We start from the raw sequence: 15,681 nt of genomic DNA on the forward strand, positions 1-15,681 counted from the left end.
GAATATACCTAAGCACCGTCATTTGTCATTTACATTCTTGAAAATTTCATGAGTTATAAAGAGTTACATAAATACACAGACATCACAGACCCGAGGTCCACGACTTAGAAAAAAAAAATAGAGTCCCCTTAAAGGCAGTAGAAGAAAAGGATAGCAGAGCAGAGGCTCTCTCTCCCCACCCTCCACATCCTCCAGGCAACATGCCGGACAGGAAACAGGTACAAAAACTACCTTGCACGATTAACATGCCTGAGGGAAATTTCTTTAGGAAAATCATAAGACAGAGTGAACATGAACAAGTTATACATCCCATCAACAACGACATGTATCCCTTCACTTTTTGTTATAAAGATAGTACTAAGGATAAACATGAGCACCAGTCTCTCGACGTTTCATGTCTATATCATATTCCTGATGTTGAAGAATGATACAGTAATTCGTACTCTTTCAAAGCAGGTGACATGAGTTGATCTATGTTGGTATGTTGCCGCAACACGGTCTGGGAGAGACCAGTGGTTGAGAAGGCAGTGTGATATACCAATGCCTTATGATGAGTGACAAGTGATGATCAAGCCTAATGTTTGAAGACATTAAGGGTGTTGCGCTGAACAACATCTCCTGGCAGCTTATTCCACGCATCAGTAATGTCGTCGGTGAAGATATATCTCGTACAGTCCAGATTAACTCGGTGACCTCTAAGTTTTGGTCCATTTCCCCCTCGCTGGTAGTGTTGGCGCTACTGTAAAGAAATAGTCAATACTGACGTTGTTGTATCTTTTAGATATTTTAAAACATTCTATTGATTTTTGCCTCGGAGGTGCCTCCTGCTTACGGGGAATAAGATATTTCTCGTAATATCTCCTCATGTTACGCATGGAAGGTATCAACTTAGTCACTCTTCGCTGCACTGCTCCAATCAAAGAGCATCCATGCTTAAGTGGAGGGCCTAAAACTGCACTGCATATCTGAACTGTGGTCTAACTAAACATGAGTATATCGGTAATATCACATCCTTGCTCTTGCAAGCAAATTTCTGTTAATAAATACTAACATCCTGATTTGCCTTTTTGGCAGCTTCATTACAATGCTGGGAGAATCTAAAGCTGTTGGTGACAGGGACCCTTAGATCTCTCACACAAGAGGAGTCCTTTGTCTTGTGGCCCATCTGTTCATAACCGAATATTTTGTTGAGGTTTCCTACTGGCAACAGTTGATATCTGACTGACGTTGAATGGCCTTTGACATTTTCTAAAACCATTCTTCGATTTTATCCAAATCCTTTCGTAATCTCAGTCTATTTTCTTCAGTAAGCATGATAATGCCGGTCTTTGTGTCATCTGCAACTTTGGACACTAGGTTATTTAGATCTACGTCACTATCCTTAATAGGAATAGTGAAAAGTATGGGTCCAAGTACGGATCCTTGTGGGACCCCACCAGTCGCGGGTGACCACGGTGATGATTCCCCATTCATAAACACCTGCTTCCTATCACGTAACCAATTTCCTATGCAACCAGTAATCCCAAAGACCTGGACTTTATGCATCAATTTAACACGGGGGACTTTGTTGAATGCTTTCTGGAAGTCTAGAACTATAATATCTACTGTCTTTGTCATGTCGTGAGCATTGAATAATTCATGATAAAGTTCAAGGAGGTTCTAAAACCAAGTAGTGTATCATTGATCTGACTGTGCTGTTCCAAATAGGCTACGATTCTATCTCTAATAACCGACTCCAAAAGTTTACATATAATGGACGTGAAGCTAATAAGACGGTAATTACCAGGCAATTCGCTGCTTCTCTTTTTCTATATAGGAGTGACGTCTGCCAGCCTCCAGTCCTTTGGGACTATTCCGTCCTGGAGAGATATATGGAAAATATTGATTAACGATCCCGCAATCTCGTGTTCGACGTTATCAATCACTCGTGGAAAGAAATGATCAGGACCTGGACTTTTATCAGTCTTCAACTTCTCTATCTGTGTTGGTACTTCTCAAACTGTGACGGTGAATTCAAAATTCGTGTCGTTGCTTTCAAGCGCAAAAGCGGAACTAAAAACTTCTTGCTATGCTCTTATCGTCAACAATAGGTTCCCCATCCTCGTTCACTAAGATCCTATCCCATTCCTTATATGGTTCATATCATTGATACATCTATAAAATCTTTTAAAATCTCTATTACCATCTCTTGCAATACTCATTTTATATATTCTCTTTTGGCTCTTTTGATAGGGTTTTGCATGAGGTTCCTAACTGTGTTATACTGTGTTGCAACACTGGGGTTACTGCCTGATTTCCTAAGCTTGGAGAGTTTATCCCTGCGTCGTGTAGCTCTTGTACCATCTGGGGAGAACCATTCAGGCAGGCTGCTGGTTTAATTGTATCGTGCACGGCAATTGACATATCTTGTTGGTGCATAAACTGAAAGATAGATAGATAGAGATAGATAGATAGATAGATAGATAGATAGATAGAGATAGAGAGAGAGAGAGAGAGAGAGAGAGAGAGAGAGAGAGAGAGAGAGAGAGAGAGAGAGAGAATATTCAGCATAAAAAAGTCCTGACACTGAGGTTATCAGACACACATACATTACCTTTCAAAAAGAAAAAAAAAACGAAAACTGCAAGTATTAGACTGAGTTCAGGGTACATTTCATATCTTCAGCATTTCATATTTTCAGACAAAAAACTTTTTGTTTTAAAACTGAAATACAAACATACTGGAATGCTTCTGTACTTGAAATGATCATGGATAAAAAAAATCTCATAATGCTTCCCTAAACAAACAAATACCCACCCATTCAAAACGAAGAAAAAAAAGCACAAGATTCATTAAATACTTCATTACAGCCCTTAATGACCCCCTAAACACCATTTCAACTCCAGAGTCGTAATCAGCTTGAAAATTAGTCCTAATACCGGGGTTATCAATCATATCAATTTCCCTTCGAAAATTACCACAATTTGCAGGTAATGATAGTTAAGATTACTATTAGCCCAAAAAACATATTTTGATTTAGAATCAAAATATAATGAAACGCTTCAATACATGAAATAAATTTGAAAAATAAATCCTAATGCCTCCCCAGTTAAACAGAGACCCATTAAACATGAAGCAAATAATTACGACAAGAATCATTAAATGACCAGAAACGTTTTCTCTACACTTTTCATCTTCCTGAAACTCATTATACAACTTCGTTGTGTTCTTGGCGTAATCCTCTCATTTTACCCTCATTCCAGGTGCATGATCTTTAACCTCATCCTAAACGTTTACGCGTTAACCTCATACTAAACGTTTACTCGTTAACCTCATCCTAAACGTTTACTCTTTCTATAATCCTACGGCCGTGCTCACACGGGATATTGTTCGAACAATTTGGAGCGCGCCTCCTTTATGTTTCTTAATTTCCTCGAGGGTCTGACAACCACGCGAATGAGGAAATCTAATCAGTTTCCCCTCACTTTAAATCTCCCCTCCTATCGACCGATCCGCTCCAGTCTGTCCTCGTAACATTGCTACTTTCACTGGGAAAAAATAATCACTCGAAATTCAGACCATCAAACCACACTCGAACCCAATCTTAACTCTAGGATATCTTTGCTGCTCCAGTGCTAGTCATTTATAAACGATTGAAAACCATCTGTATGATTCTCTTTCTCCCCTTCATGTTTTAGTCCTTGTACTACTTATCGTAAAGAGGAACTCCATAGGAAGTTCATGTACCTATACCCAGCAGCACCTCTGACGTCAAACATACACAAGTCATGTCTCTTAAGACACCACTGGTCTTACCTCCACCTCCACAAGCTCCACCTGTAGACATGACGCGAATTCAACAGCGTCAGTGTGTGCTGCTGACGCTGAGCACGTCTGTCGCACCTTGCTATTGAAAGAGAGAAAAACAAGAGGAAAAAATGAGGAACAGCGAAGAAAAAGCAACATATAAGGACAAGTGAGGTCGGCATAAAGTGTGAGATTGTTCACGAACGATCGTTGAGGTCCTTTGAACACGACGATACGACCCTTGAGAAAGACGGTCCCATCCTTGAACACGACTGACGGTACGACCTTTGAACACGACGACACGACCCTTGAGAAAGACGGTCCGATCCTTGAACACAACTGACGGTACGACCTTTGATCACGTAGATACGACACTTAAGCTCGAATGTACAACCTTTGGGTATAATGAGGTGATCAGACTCCCACTTCGTCCTTAAGGGTCATACGTATTTTCGTGTTTGAGGGAGTGACACCCCCTTGCTCAGATGACTGTCCATGGCGGTCTCTCTGAGTCACACATACACACACACACACACACACACACAACATCCCCGTCTGTCATATTCACACTCATCTTGCAGTCTAACTACTCCCCGTCTCCACAGTGGGAAATCATCAACCTCGGGGAATGTATCAATACACTGCTGATTCCAATCTCGGTGACTAAGTTCCTCGTACTGAAACTTACACTTAGAAGCTTGAGTAGTTACGAGGCGCCTGTATACAATAAAGTTCACAAGAGAAAGTCCAGCTAAAGCTTAATCAAAGCCTCGCCACTGCTGTGTTGGTAGCAGACTCAAGAGACGCGGCGGTGGAGGCAAAGTCGGCGGCCACCACACGGTGGGAGAAACTTCACTGGCTGGAGGAAACGCGATTCAATTCCATCAACCTCCACCTCTCACATACCTCTCTCCCAGATAGGCCTTCAACTCCCCTCACTTGCGCCCTGTCCCCTTCCTCTCACTAAGCCTCACTCATGGCACGGAATAAAGAACGAGAGTTTCCTATGAATTTAAATTACCCACAATGACGATCAAAGGCTCGGCCCTCATCCCATATGCACGACACCTTTCAAACACGCCCGCCAAATTACTTCATCTAAAATTGAAAGTTTTTACCCATGACAATGATGATCTCTCCTGGAATTAAAAACATGAAGCAGAAGGACCACACGAATTCCAAATAACTCGGGAAACGGCGATCAAGTTTATATATATATATATATATATATATATATATATATATATATATATATATATATATATATATATATAGGTGTTACCGGACTCCATCTGCTCGAGGTTACACCGAAAGTGAAAAGTTACTTTTGGCGAAGCTGAGTTTAGTGTCGTTAAAAAATTCTCTCCAAAGGTCCACATTTTTCGGCTACTGGAAGTAGCGCAGCCGTGGGCTGAAGGTGCCACCCGGGGTCGAGGACACTGATTCGAATCCTGTACGAAGCAGTTGGTCCATCGCCAACCCAGCTGTTCATCCTCACTAGTGATTGGTCGATAAAATGGGTACCTGGCTTAGGTTAGTGTGTATATATATATATATATATATATATATATATATATATATATATAAAGAAAATTTCGAAAACACAAGTACGCTACTGACAAAAAATCCTCAAAGAAAAATGGTAATATCAACACACGTTTCGCCTCTGTTTCCAATGAAGCAGTTCAGTGAAACCCACGATGTCGCATCCCACCAACACAATGACGATCGATTCTGACTCGGTTTCAGGTGAAAAAAAGGTTTCACCCGGAATGAGTCTCATAATTTCCAGGGGACACGAGGAGCAAAAATTTCCCCGTGGGGTATTGACTTTCAGGTCAATGAAATAGTTCTAGGAGGCAAATTACTCCGGTGCGCTGGGGATCATTTGACACCGGGACCTCCTGTTCATCTAGTGAGGAATGAGCCAGTACACCGGTTCATTCCTCCTGCTTCTCAAACCGGAACCTTTCCTTAGAGACAAGTGTTACGTAAATCTCTAAATTCTATAGTTCTACCTCTTTTAATAATGTTGTTCTTGTGTTTTCTTCACTTAGGTTTTCTATAATTCTGTATTCATATTTTGTATTTAGATTGTAACTCAATACTATCCTTCATGATATATATTTTGTTTTGCGTTCTACATATCCAAGTCTGTGACGCAGTTTTTTCTCTATTTTTGTAGATTCCTGATGATGCCTCTGTGATGGCGAAAGCTAGATTGACACAAAATGGATAATCTTGGACAACTAAGAACATTAAAAACTCTTAAATATGCTGTCGTATTCAATTCTCTATGCATGAGAAAACCGTGCTCCCAGTTTACACTTATATATATATATATATATATATATATATATATATATATATATATATATATATATATATATATATATATATATATATCTTTTTTTTTTAACTATTCGCCATTTCCCGCGTTAGCGAGGTAGCGCTAAGAACAGAGGACTGGGCCTTTTTTTTGAATATCCTCACCTGGCCCCCTCTGTTCCTTCTTTTGGAAAATTTAAAAAAAAAAACGAGAGGGGAGGATTTCCAGCCCCCCGCTCCCTCCCCTTTTAGTCGCCTTCTACGACACGCAGGGAATACGTGGGAAGTATTCTTAATCCCCTATCCCAAGGGATATATATATATATATATATATATATATATATACCGAAAATTTGGAGCTAAACAGTTAAGGTCATCCCAACGTCTTTCCTAGATCCTCCCCAGGCCTTTCCCAGGTCCTTCCTACATCTTTCTCAGTACGTCCTCCGGTCTTTCCCAGGTCTTCTTCGGGTCCTTACCAGGCTCTACCCCAGGTCTGTTCTAAGTCATCCCTACATCCTCCCGAGATCTTCACCGGCCACGTTATAAACGCTACTTTCGGTTCTGAAGAAAGTCTACGGTATTACCACCCAGTGTTTCACCTAAAGTACATAAAGGTGTTTGACAAGTGGCATTTGGTGGCCTCAGGGCAAAACTTTGCCTAGATTCTGCAGTGCCTGCTCCCAGAATGTGGAAGCTTGTGGGTGATAACGAACCGGTCGCGAAAGAGTAACGAACAAACACATCTAAATATAAAAGAGGATAAAAAAAAATCATTATCCACTCGAGGCTGTGATAATAAAGGAGTTGGGGTGTCTACTAGAGTTCACCAGTGACGACCACTGTCCACTGGATATAAACAGTGGCCACCAAGAAGTAGGGCAGAGACCGGTAGTGTCCACCAGAGAGCAACTAATGTCACTCTAAAAGAATGTACAACAAGCAACAGGGATATCAAACTGAAACAGTGTCCATTAAGGACCAGCTGTGTCCAGCTGGAAGTGTCCATCAGAGAACCAGCTGTGTTTACATGGAAAGTGTACATGAGGGATCAGCTGTATCCAGCTGGAACAGTGTCCAACAGGGGCAAGCAGTGAAGGTAACAGACCAAGATGCGAGACGATCATGGTGTCTACCATGTCTAGAGACATTGTATATGATGATGGAAGTCACACTAGGTCCAGCATTCTAACACAGACGAAAAAAAAAATTACATTCAAACTGTAATGGAGGCCTAAGAGGTCCAGTATTTTTCAGCATTCTATCACAGACAAAAAAAAAATTACATGTAAGCTATAATGGAAGCCTAAGACGATTTAGTGATAAGTAATGGTTCCTCTTCTAATAGAAGACCAATATAAGCAGCTCCACAAGAGAGACCATCTCCGGCCCTAGTACCGTCCACATCAGCACAGGATCTTTCCGTCAGCTTTCTCCGTCAGCGACATTCTGGCTCTCTTCCGCCACAAGCTTCTCGATATCAGACCATAATTTCATTTCCTGCTCACGAGACCACAAAAATCCGTCAACGACCGGATGAAGAACAGCGAGACTTCCTCCTTCAGGAGGAGAAGGTAACGAGAGTGGTTACGTCTTGCCTGGCCCTGCGGTACACCATCTTCCGGCACCAGACGAGCCCAAACCACCCCGACAGGAAACCTCAGTCTCCAGGTTTACCGGTCTAGCTCGCGTATCTCATCCTCCAGGAAGAAAAAAGAGAGAGACATCTGGAAGTTAAATCTATAACTCCCACTTCCTCAAACTCAAGAGGATCTTTAATCTTCATCATCACTGTTGTGGGACTGATTCCATGACGCCAGTCGCTTAAAGGAAGCTATATCGGATATACCAGACCAGAGCCAACTGGAAGACGTTACATGAGTGAACTGACGGCACCTGTACAGTCCTCAGGCTACTGTTCCAGCGTGTATGAAAATTCATGGAAAAAGAAATAACAAGTTATCTCTATCATCTGCTGAGTAGGACGGTATGACCCGTGAGGACAACCCTGGAGTACGAGGGTATGACCCGTGAGGACAACCCCGGAGTACGATGGTGTGACCTTTACGTATGAAGACGTGGCCTGTACAGCTCGTCTGACCCTTTAAGCAACAAGGTCAAAGACCTGGTCATCATAATCCAGGGTCGTAGAGTCGTGTTCGAGGCTTTATATATATATATATATATATATATATATATATATATATATATATATATATATATATATAGTCATTTTTTACACATATTCGCCTTATAACGCATTAGCAAGGTAGCGTTAAGAACAGAGGAGTGTGCCCACCTCTCCGTTCCTTCTTTTGGAAAATTATAAACAGGAGGGGACGATCTCCAGTCACTCCCTAGAAAAAAAAAAATTCAATTTGCCTATATAATACATGCACTGGCAAGTTACAGTATCAAACATGCATATTGCCATCGATGTGTATTATGAACAATATCTATATGAGCATTAAATACATATATATATATATATATATATATATATATATATATATATATATATATATATATATATATATATATATATATATATTATATATATATATATATATGCTAATTACCCAAGTGCACTTTTGTGTAATTACACGTGACGATGTAATTACACTTAAGACTTATCGTGTTTAAATTTTTCCTCGTGGTTTTTAGCAAACACTAGATCACAAGCATCACTGTGAACTATTGGAATATATATATATATATATATATATATATATATATATATATATATATATATATATATATATATATATATATATATATATTACATAGGCGTTTCCGGACTCCGCCTGCCTATGGTTAAACCGAGAATAAAAAAATACATTTTGTAAGTTTGTATCGTTGGGAGTAAACTCTCACCAAATAACTTCTCATTGCAAAGGAGGCCATCATTCCCTGCTGCTGGAGGAGGCGCAGGCTTACAGCCGCAGGAGCACTTGGAACGAAGGTACTGGATAACACCAAGGACTCATTCTTAGAGAGAAGTCTCGGGATGAATAAATGATGAGTACATATTACACGTGACAGCTCGAGAGTGAATGTAAGCCACGTCTTCACCTATTTCTGGCACTACCTCGCTAACGGCGGGAAACGTGTGTGTGTGTGTGTGTGTGTGTGTGTGTGTGTGTGTGTGTGTCGAAGCGCCAGTATATCACGAGATCTGACGTGTCCTAACACACGTACTGGTCAGCTAGTGACTCTGGTCAGGAAGAAGACCAGCAGTTGACCCTTGGTCATTCTTCCGTCATCACTCCCTCTATACCATCTTTCGAACCATTACTTTATTCCTGGGCCGAGAGACGTGAAACTCGTCAGTTAGGTTCTTCAACAGAGCACGTCCGTGACTCCCTATTGTGTTCTCAAGTCAACGCTTATACTACTAACCCATAAGATCAGCCACTTGACACTCACTGAGGACTCATCGATAAATAATTCTCCAAGACTAAGTGAGCTACATGGAGAAGGAGACCGTCGGTAAATAAGGGATCTACACAGAAAATAGCCCCAATATCTGGCGTCTTTCCTGTTAACAGGTTTCTCTGGAGACCTCAGAAATGACCGCGCACGGTCATCGAACACAAACTCCTTTGTTTACACTGTATTGAAAGTTCGCTCGTGATAATCTATCTTCCAGGGCGTCATGAAGACACTTCTCCTCTACTTCCGACGATGCAACTTCGACACCTGAAGTTAGATACGTTAGCTATAGAGAGAGAGAGAGAGAGAGAGAGAGAGAGAGAGAGAGAGAGAGAGAGAGAGAGAGAGAGAGAGAGAGAGAGAGAGAGAGAGAGAGAGAGAGAGAGAGAGAGAGAGAGAGAGAGAGAGAGGCTAGTCACCCAGTTTTCTCAAGAATCCCAAGAAAATATTACCATTATCAAAACAAAATCTGAAGTACGAGTTCCCTCTATTGACCTCTCTCTCTCTCTCTCTCTCTCTCTCTCTCTCTCTCTCTCTCTCTCTCTCTCTCTCTCTCTCTCTCTGTCTCTCTCTCTCTCACCGTGAAAATCCCACGGGAATTTGACGTCACCAGAGCAACGCTAATCCACGCCTCCATCGAGCGCACAGAAAAGGGTTGATCATCTCATTTTCATTCCGATTACGTTCGTGGAAACTCTCCATCTTTCCAGCGAGCTCTGGAGTGCAAAGTTAACTCCTCTTCACGTGAAGATATTACCAGTCTATGTCTCATGAAGAGATAACAGTCACATTCCCACCAGTCAGTAGAAACGGTGACTCTCGAACGTGGAGAGAGAGAGAGAGAGAGAGAGAGAGAGAGAGAGAGAGAGAGAGAGAGAGAGAGAGAGAGAGAGAGAGAGAGAGATACACTGGAGGGACAGATAACAAGAGACCTTATAGTCCAGGATCTGCTGGCGGACAGCTTTAATGCCCTCAATACATAATCTCATTTGTCGGGTAGAGACGGGATAGTAAAGCAGGAGGCACCTTCTCCTTACCTAACGCTCCCTCTGACACAACAAACCAGCACCAACAAGAACAAACAAACAAAAAAACAGTATGGAGAAAGTCTACTGCCATGGACATTTTATAGGAAAGTGTAAACGTCCCACACACACACACACACACACACACACACACACACACACACACACACACACACACACACACACATCTTGTCAAATGTGTCCACATCCAAGAGTTTAATCCAGTTTGCATTGCTCATATCAAGGCACACTTCACCTGAGTGTGCTCTATCTAAGATATGACATCTTCATGTTATCATCTTTGAAACCCTAATGGAAGTTTACAGGGGATCGGCTAATATTGGGATCACTGATTATCTATCTTTTCCCTTACATCACAAAAGTTATTTGCGTTATTTGCAATCTCTGTTTGTGGACATCTCTAAATCATAGACGCTACAACCTCTCGCTGGATCTCGAATCATTCAATCTAAAAAAGTCGTCTATAATCAACTCGATTAGTTCCTTCCTTGTCGTCACCGGCAGATAAAGGATCGCAGTTAACAAATGCTGGAGCTAAGTACCCAATCATTGCTTGTTTGTTATCAGGTAAAGATTTTATTTCTTCATATACAGCATTATCTTCTTCAACACCAATCCAAATATATTTTGCTACAAATTTTCCGTATTCTCTCCAAGTTTAGCATTTCTTTTACACAGAGTGTTACACCTCTATCTCCCTTGCCTAGACGGTATTTACCGAAAGCAGTATATCGTTAGACCTCTTCGCTAGCTTTGCTAGAGAGGAGGAGGAGGTCAATATATAAGAACGAGACACTATCGTTTGAGAGGGCGATCAATATCTCTACCACTTCGCACGTTCTGTTCTAATCCACTTAAACTCTACATTTACTCGTAACTCGCTACTAGAAACCCAGTGCTCTAATTTATGGATAGATTCCCGATCATTTACACACCACTACACAAAATCTATCTTCATAACTCTTGGGTAAATGTAAAAGTTTCTCATTCACTGTCACAAACATTAATGGGAATAATCATTTTTTGTATTCATATTTCACGGCCGTTTACGGAAATTTCCATATTCAACCTGTATTTTCTAGTGAATAATATAACCTGCATCTTGGAAAGGATTTCTGGTTCACAAGCGAACACCCCAGCGAGGAAGGAAAGAATCAAGGACGCCGTAAACCTTCGTAGACTTTAGCCCACGACCTACGGAGTCTTAATGTCATCATCTACGTCTTCTCTGGTACCATCTGGAAGACACCAACGCATCACTAACGCGCCAGGAATCCCCCGAGCGACACCATAATTGTTGAGGGTGAGGGCCAGGTTGACGCTCCCTGGCATACAGACCCCAGGCACTCATCGAGGGGTGGAGGAAGAGGAGGAGGAGGAGGAGGTGAAGCATCTCCTGGTCGACGGAGGTAGACAAAACTACAGACGTGGGGGAGGTAGAATGCGAGGAGTCAACTCGGCCCTCTCCACCACGCTAGGTCGTCACCTTTAACTGGGTTCCCTCACCCACACACGGGATGATGCACGTGCGGCAGGAATGTAATGAGCTTACTGTTAATCCTTCGCCAGACATCTTGATCACGATCCGCCGCAGCAACAGACAAGCGGCAAAGCAGATGACTCTAACAAAGACGATTAAATATCACACTGAGCTCTGAAACTAAGATGGCTAGTCGTGGCTTTACAAAGTAAACACACGACGTAAAAAAAAGAGATAATACCTTCATAAATAGCAGTAATGATGTAAAAACAAGTGGCTGTTTACATTTACAGCGACGGTGACATCACTTTGTGATAACGTCACGCGGCGAACCACCCACCACCATACCTACAACGTGAACCCAGACGCCACCACATCCCTCCACTTACACTCAACCATGTCAGAAACTCTAAGAGCACCACTCACTCTATGGTTCTTGGGTATGGCGGCCAGACCTTCGATCTATACTTTAAGGGTCAGGTCAAAAGGCCAAGCCCTGACACACAGAAAGGCTGTACAGTCATGCTCAAGGGTCGTACCGTCATGTTCAAAGGTCGTACCGTCATTATCAAGGGTTGTAACGTCATGCTCAAGGGTCGCACCGTCATGCTCAAGTGTCGTACCGTCACCCTCAAGGGTAGTACAGTCATGTTCAAGGGTCGTACAGTCACCCTCAAGGGTCGTACAGTCACCCTCAAGGGTCGTACAGTCACCCTCAAGGGTCGTACAGTCACCCTCAAGGGTCTCACAGTCATGCTCAAAGGGCTGAGAACACATACATCAAGGCTCTCCCCCAGCTTGGATTACCGAGGCAACTGGCGTTTGTGGAGAACTGCTGATAATGTAGCACCACATTGATAACCGCACAAGTCTACCTCACACTACTGAGGTTTACGTCAGCAGCACGAGCTGTGTGGTATACCTCAACAGCACGGACCATGGGGTTTACTTCATCTGTACGAGCAGTGTGATATACTTGAACAGTACGGTCTGTAGGGTTTTACTTCATCTGTAGGGGCCAGTGTAGTACACTTCAACAGTACGGACCATGGGGTTTACTCAAGTGTACAAGCTGTGAAGTTTACTTCAACGGTACGTGTCGCGGGGTGTACCACAACCGAATGAGTGTGGGACAGAGAGGTAACACGGAAGAGACCAGACCTGTAGACACACACACCTGGAGTATGGTGTAGCGAGAGAAAGTGTTGGTGGAGACTGTGGCGCATGTCGCTAAACATAGATGAAGTAGGTATGTACGGACGGGCAGCCACGGCTACCTACCTTGCCAGCTACCAGACCCCGACACCCTCACACACAACCATACAGCTGGGCATAGGCTCTCTCTCTAACTTTACCTACCACTGGATAGTGTATGCCTGTACCTTTGCCTACCACTGGATAGTGTATATCTCTAAGTTTACCTACCACTGGATAATGTGTCTTTAAGTTTACCCACCAGTGGATAATGTATACCTCTAAGTTTACCTTACAATGGGTAGCATAAGCCTTTACCTTTACCTACCATTGGATAGCGTATGCCTCTAACTTGACCTACCACCGGATAGCGTATGCCTCTTACTTTACCTTCCACTGAATAGTGCACCTTCCAACTTTACCAACCACTGCATGGTGCACCCTCTAACTTTACCCACCGCTGGACAGTATAAGCCTCTAACTTTCACCTCCCACTACATCTACTATTGTACACACTGTGCACAATAGCACACCTACTGCCTTGAGGTAAAATCGCTTTTCATCAGTAAGAAATCTCTGGGCTCGAAGACCCGTCCACACTCCACTCGCAACACCTTGCCTACACCTGCAAGACAACGTCTGGCTAAAGCATCATCAACAGACCGGTCCTCTTGTAAAAAGAAATCGACTTATATAGCTAACCACAGCTATGTCTACCCCTGGCGCGACCTGAGACTGCGTCCGGACGTTTGGTGTTCAGATCCAAAGCGTTGCTGTTGCAGCCTCAGTCGGCTAGGTTAGGTCAGGTGTAGGGGCGCCCCTCACCCCTCCATAACCACACAAGCAAGACCGTTCACCTGATGCAACATGACGAACACCGTCTTTATTTCATCCACAGGTCTGCCTAAATGTGCTAAGTTAGAGGCGTAAACTAATGAAACTCAAAAGTTCGAATCCTGGTTACAACATCTTTAAGTACATTGATACATTGTTTCCACATCTTTGCATTTACATTCGGCGAGTTTTGTAGCCATTTGGACGATGAGATATGGCAATAAGCAGACTGGTTTCAGTACAGCTTTCACACCCTAGATGTAGTGTGGGAGGTCCCAGGCTCAGGACGCCAGGCGGAAGTTCCGCGAGTTTGTGTGTTTTGGCAACCGCTCGTCTGATAACCGCCAACGTTATATCTCTTATCTCCATCCAGGAGGGAGAAGCGGTGAATTGACGGGGGATAATTAGCACTGATCATGATAACAGAAAATCCAGGGTGACGTCATGCACAGTCACCAGTCCTGGTAATTGTCATAACGGTTGACGGAAGCACCGGCTTCACACACACACACACACACCTTGCGGCCAGCCAGCTATCACCTGACTTCACCATCATCATCATCATCATCATTAATTCCAGCGATGCCGTACAAATCCACGTAAACTCCTACGTCATCATTATGACTGGTCTCCATCCAGTTCGCCCTGGAAGAATAGAACCAGTTTACGTAAACCTCAATATAACCATGTCTCCTGGCATTACAAACCAGTTACTATCAAATCAAGAGTTTATGAAGAAAAACGTAATTCTAAGATGTTAATTCACGTGGATAACTGTTCTCGGTCATCAGCTGGCGCTAGATAACCAGTCTGCGCTCCATGTGAACATGACAAGTCGAAACAGACGAAGCATAAGACGGAATTAATGGTCTTTCCCAGGGTGGCGACAGTCCAAGCATGGCCAAGGCAAAAACTGTACAGTGCAAGTGGTGGTGAACCTGCTGTACAAGTAATGGTGTACGTACGAGCGCTACCGAACGCACACGTGCAAGTGATGGCCTTAGTACATTGTAACTTATGGGGATATGTAGCAATAATAATAATAATAATAATAATAATAATAATAATAATAATAATAATATAATAATAATAATAATGACAGTTTACTAAACAACGAACACCTAAAAGCAGGAATTACCCGAAGAAACTACATAAAATAACGAAGACATCAGGAAAGAAAGGACAAGGTGTTCGAATAGGTATTCACACAAGTATCAAAGGGTATACAAAATGTTCGCATGAGAGTGAACTGCTCTTGTAGCTCGGTCTATACAAGTTCGGACAGGCTCAAGGCGACGCGGGATCTCTAGTGGCAGGAGGTGTCGGTGGCGCGAATGGTGCGGTACCTGTTTCCTGAGCTGACAAATGACGTGCAGGTGGCGTGCGGTACCAGCGGTGGGGTATTTACATTGGTAGTGGCTCGGTAGGTATGTCGTACGTACAATATAAGTGGTAGATCGTATAATGTTGGCGGATATACATCGCTATTGGTGGTATGTATACATTACTAGAGGTGGGCATGTGTACATCACTAGTGGCGGTGTATGGACATTGCTAGTGCTGGTGGATGTACAATAGTGA

General features: G+C 42.7%; 1 protein-coding gene across 1 annotated transcript in view; it reads right to left on the reverse strand.

Moving 5' to 3' along the window:
* LOC139749440 (uncharacterized) overlaps positions 1–15,681 on the reverse strand; it is a 360,449-nt gene that overhangs the window by 313,499 nt on the left and 31,269 nt on the right. The gene's annotated exons all lie outside the window — the stretch shown is intronic.

This window comes from Panulirus ornatus, chromosome 1 (assembly GCF_036320965.1).
Source record: "Panulirus ornatus isolate Po-2019 chromosome 1, ASM3632096v1, whole genome shotgun sequence".
Lineage (NCBI taxonomy): Eukaryota > Metazoa > Arthropoda > Malacostraca > Decapoda > Palinuridae > Panulirus > Panulirus ornatus.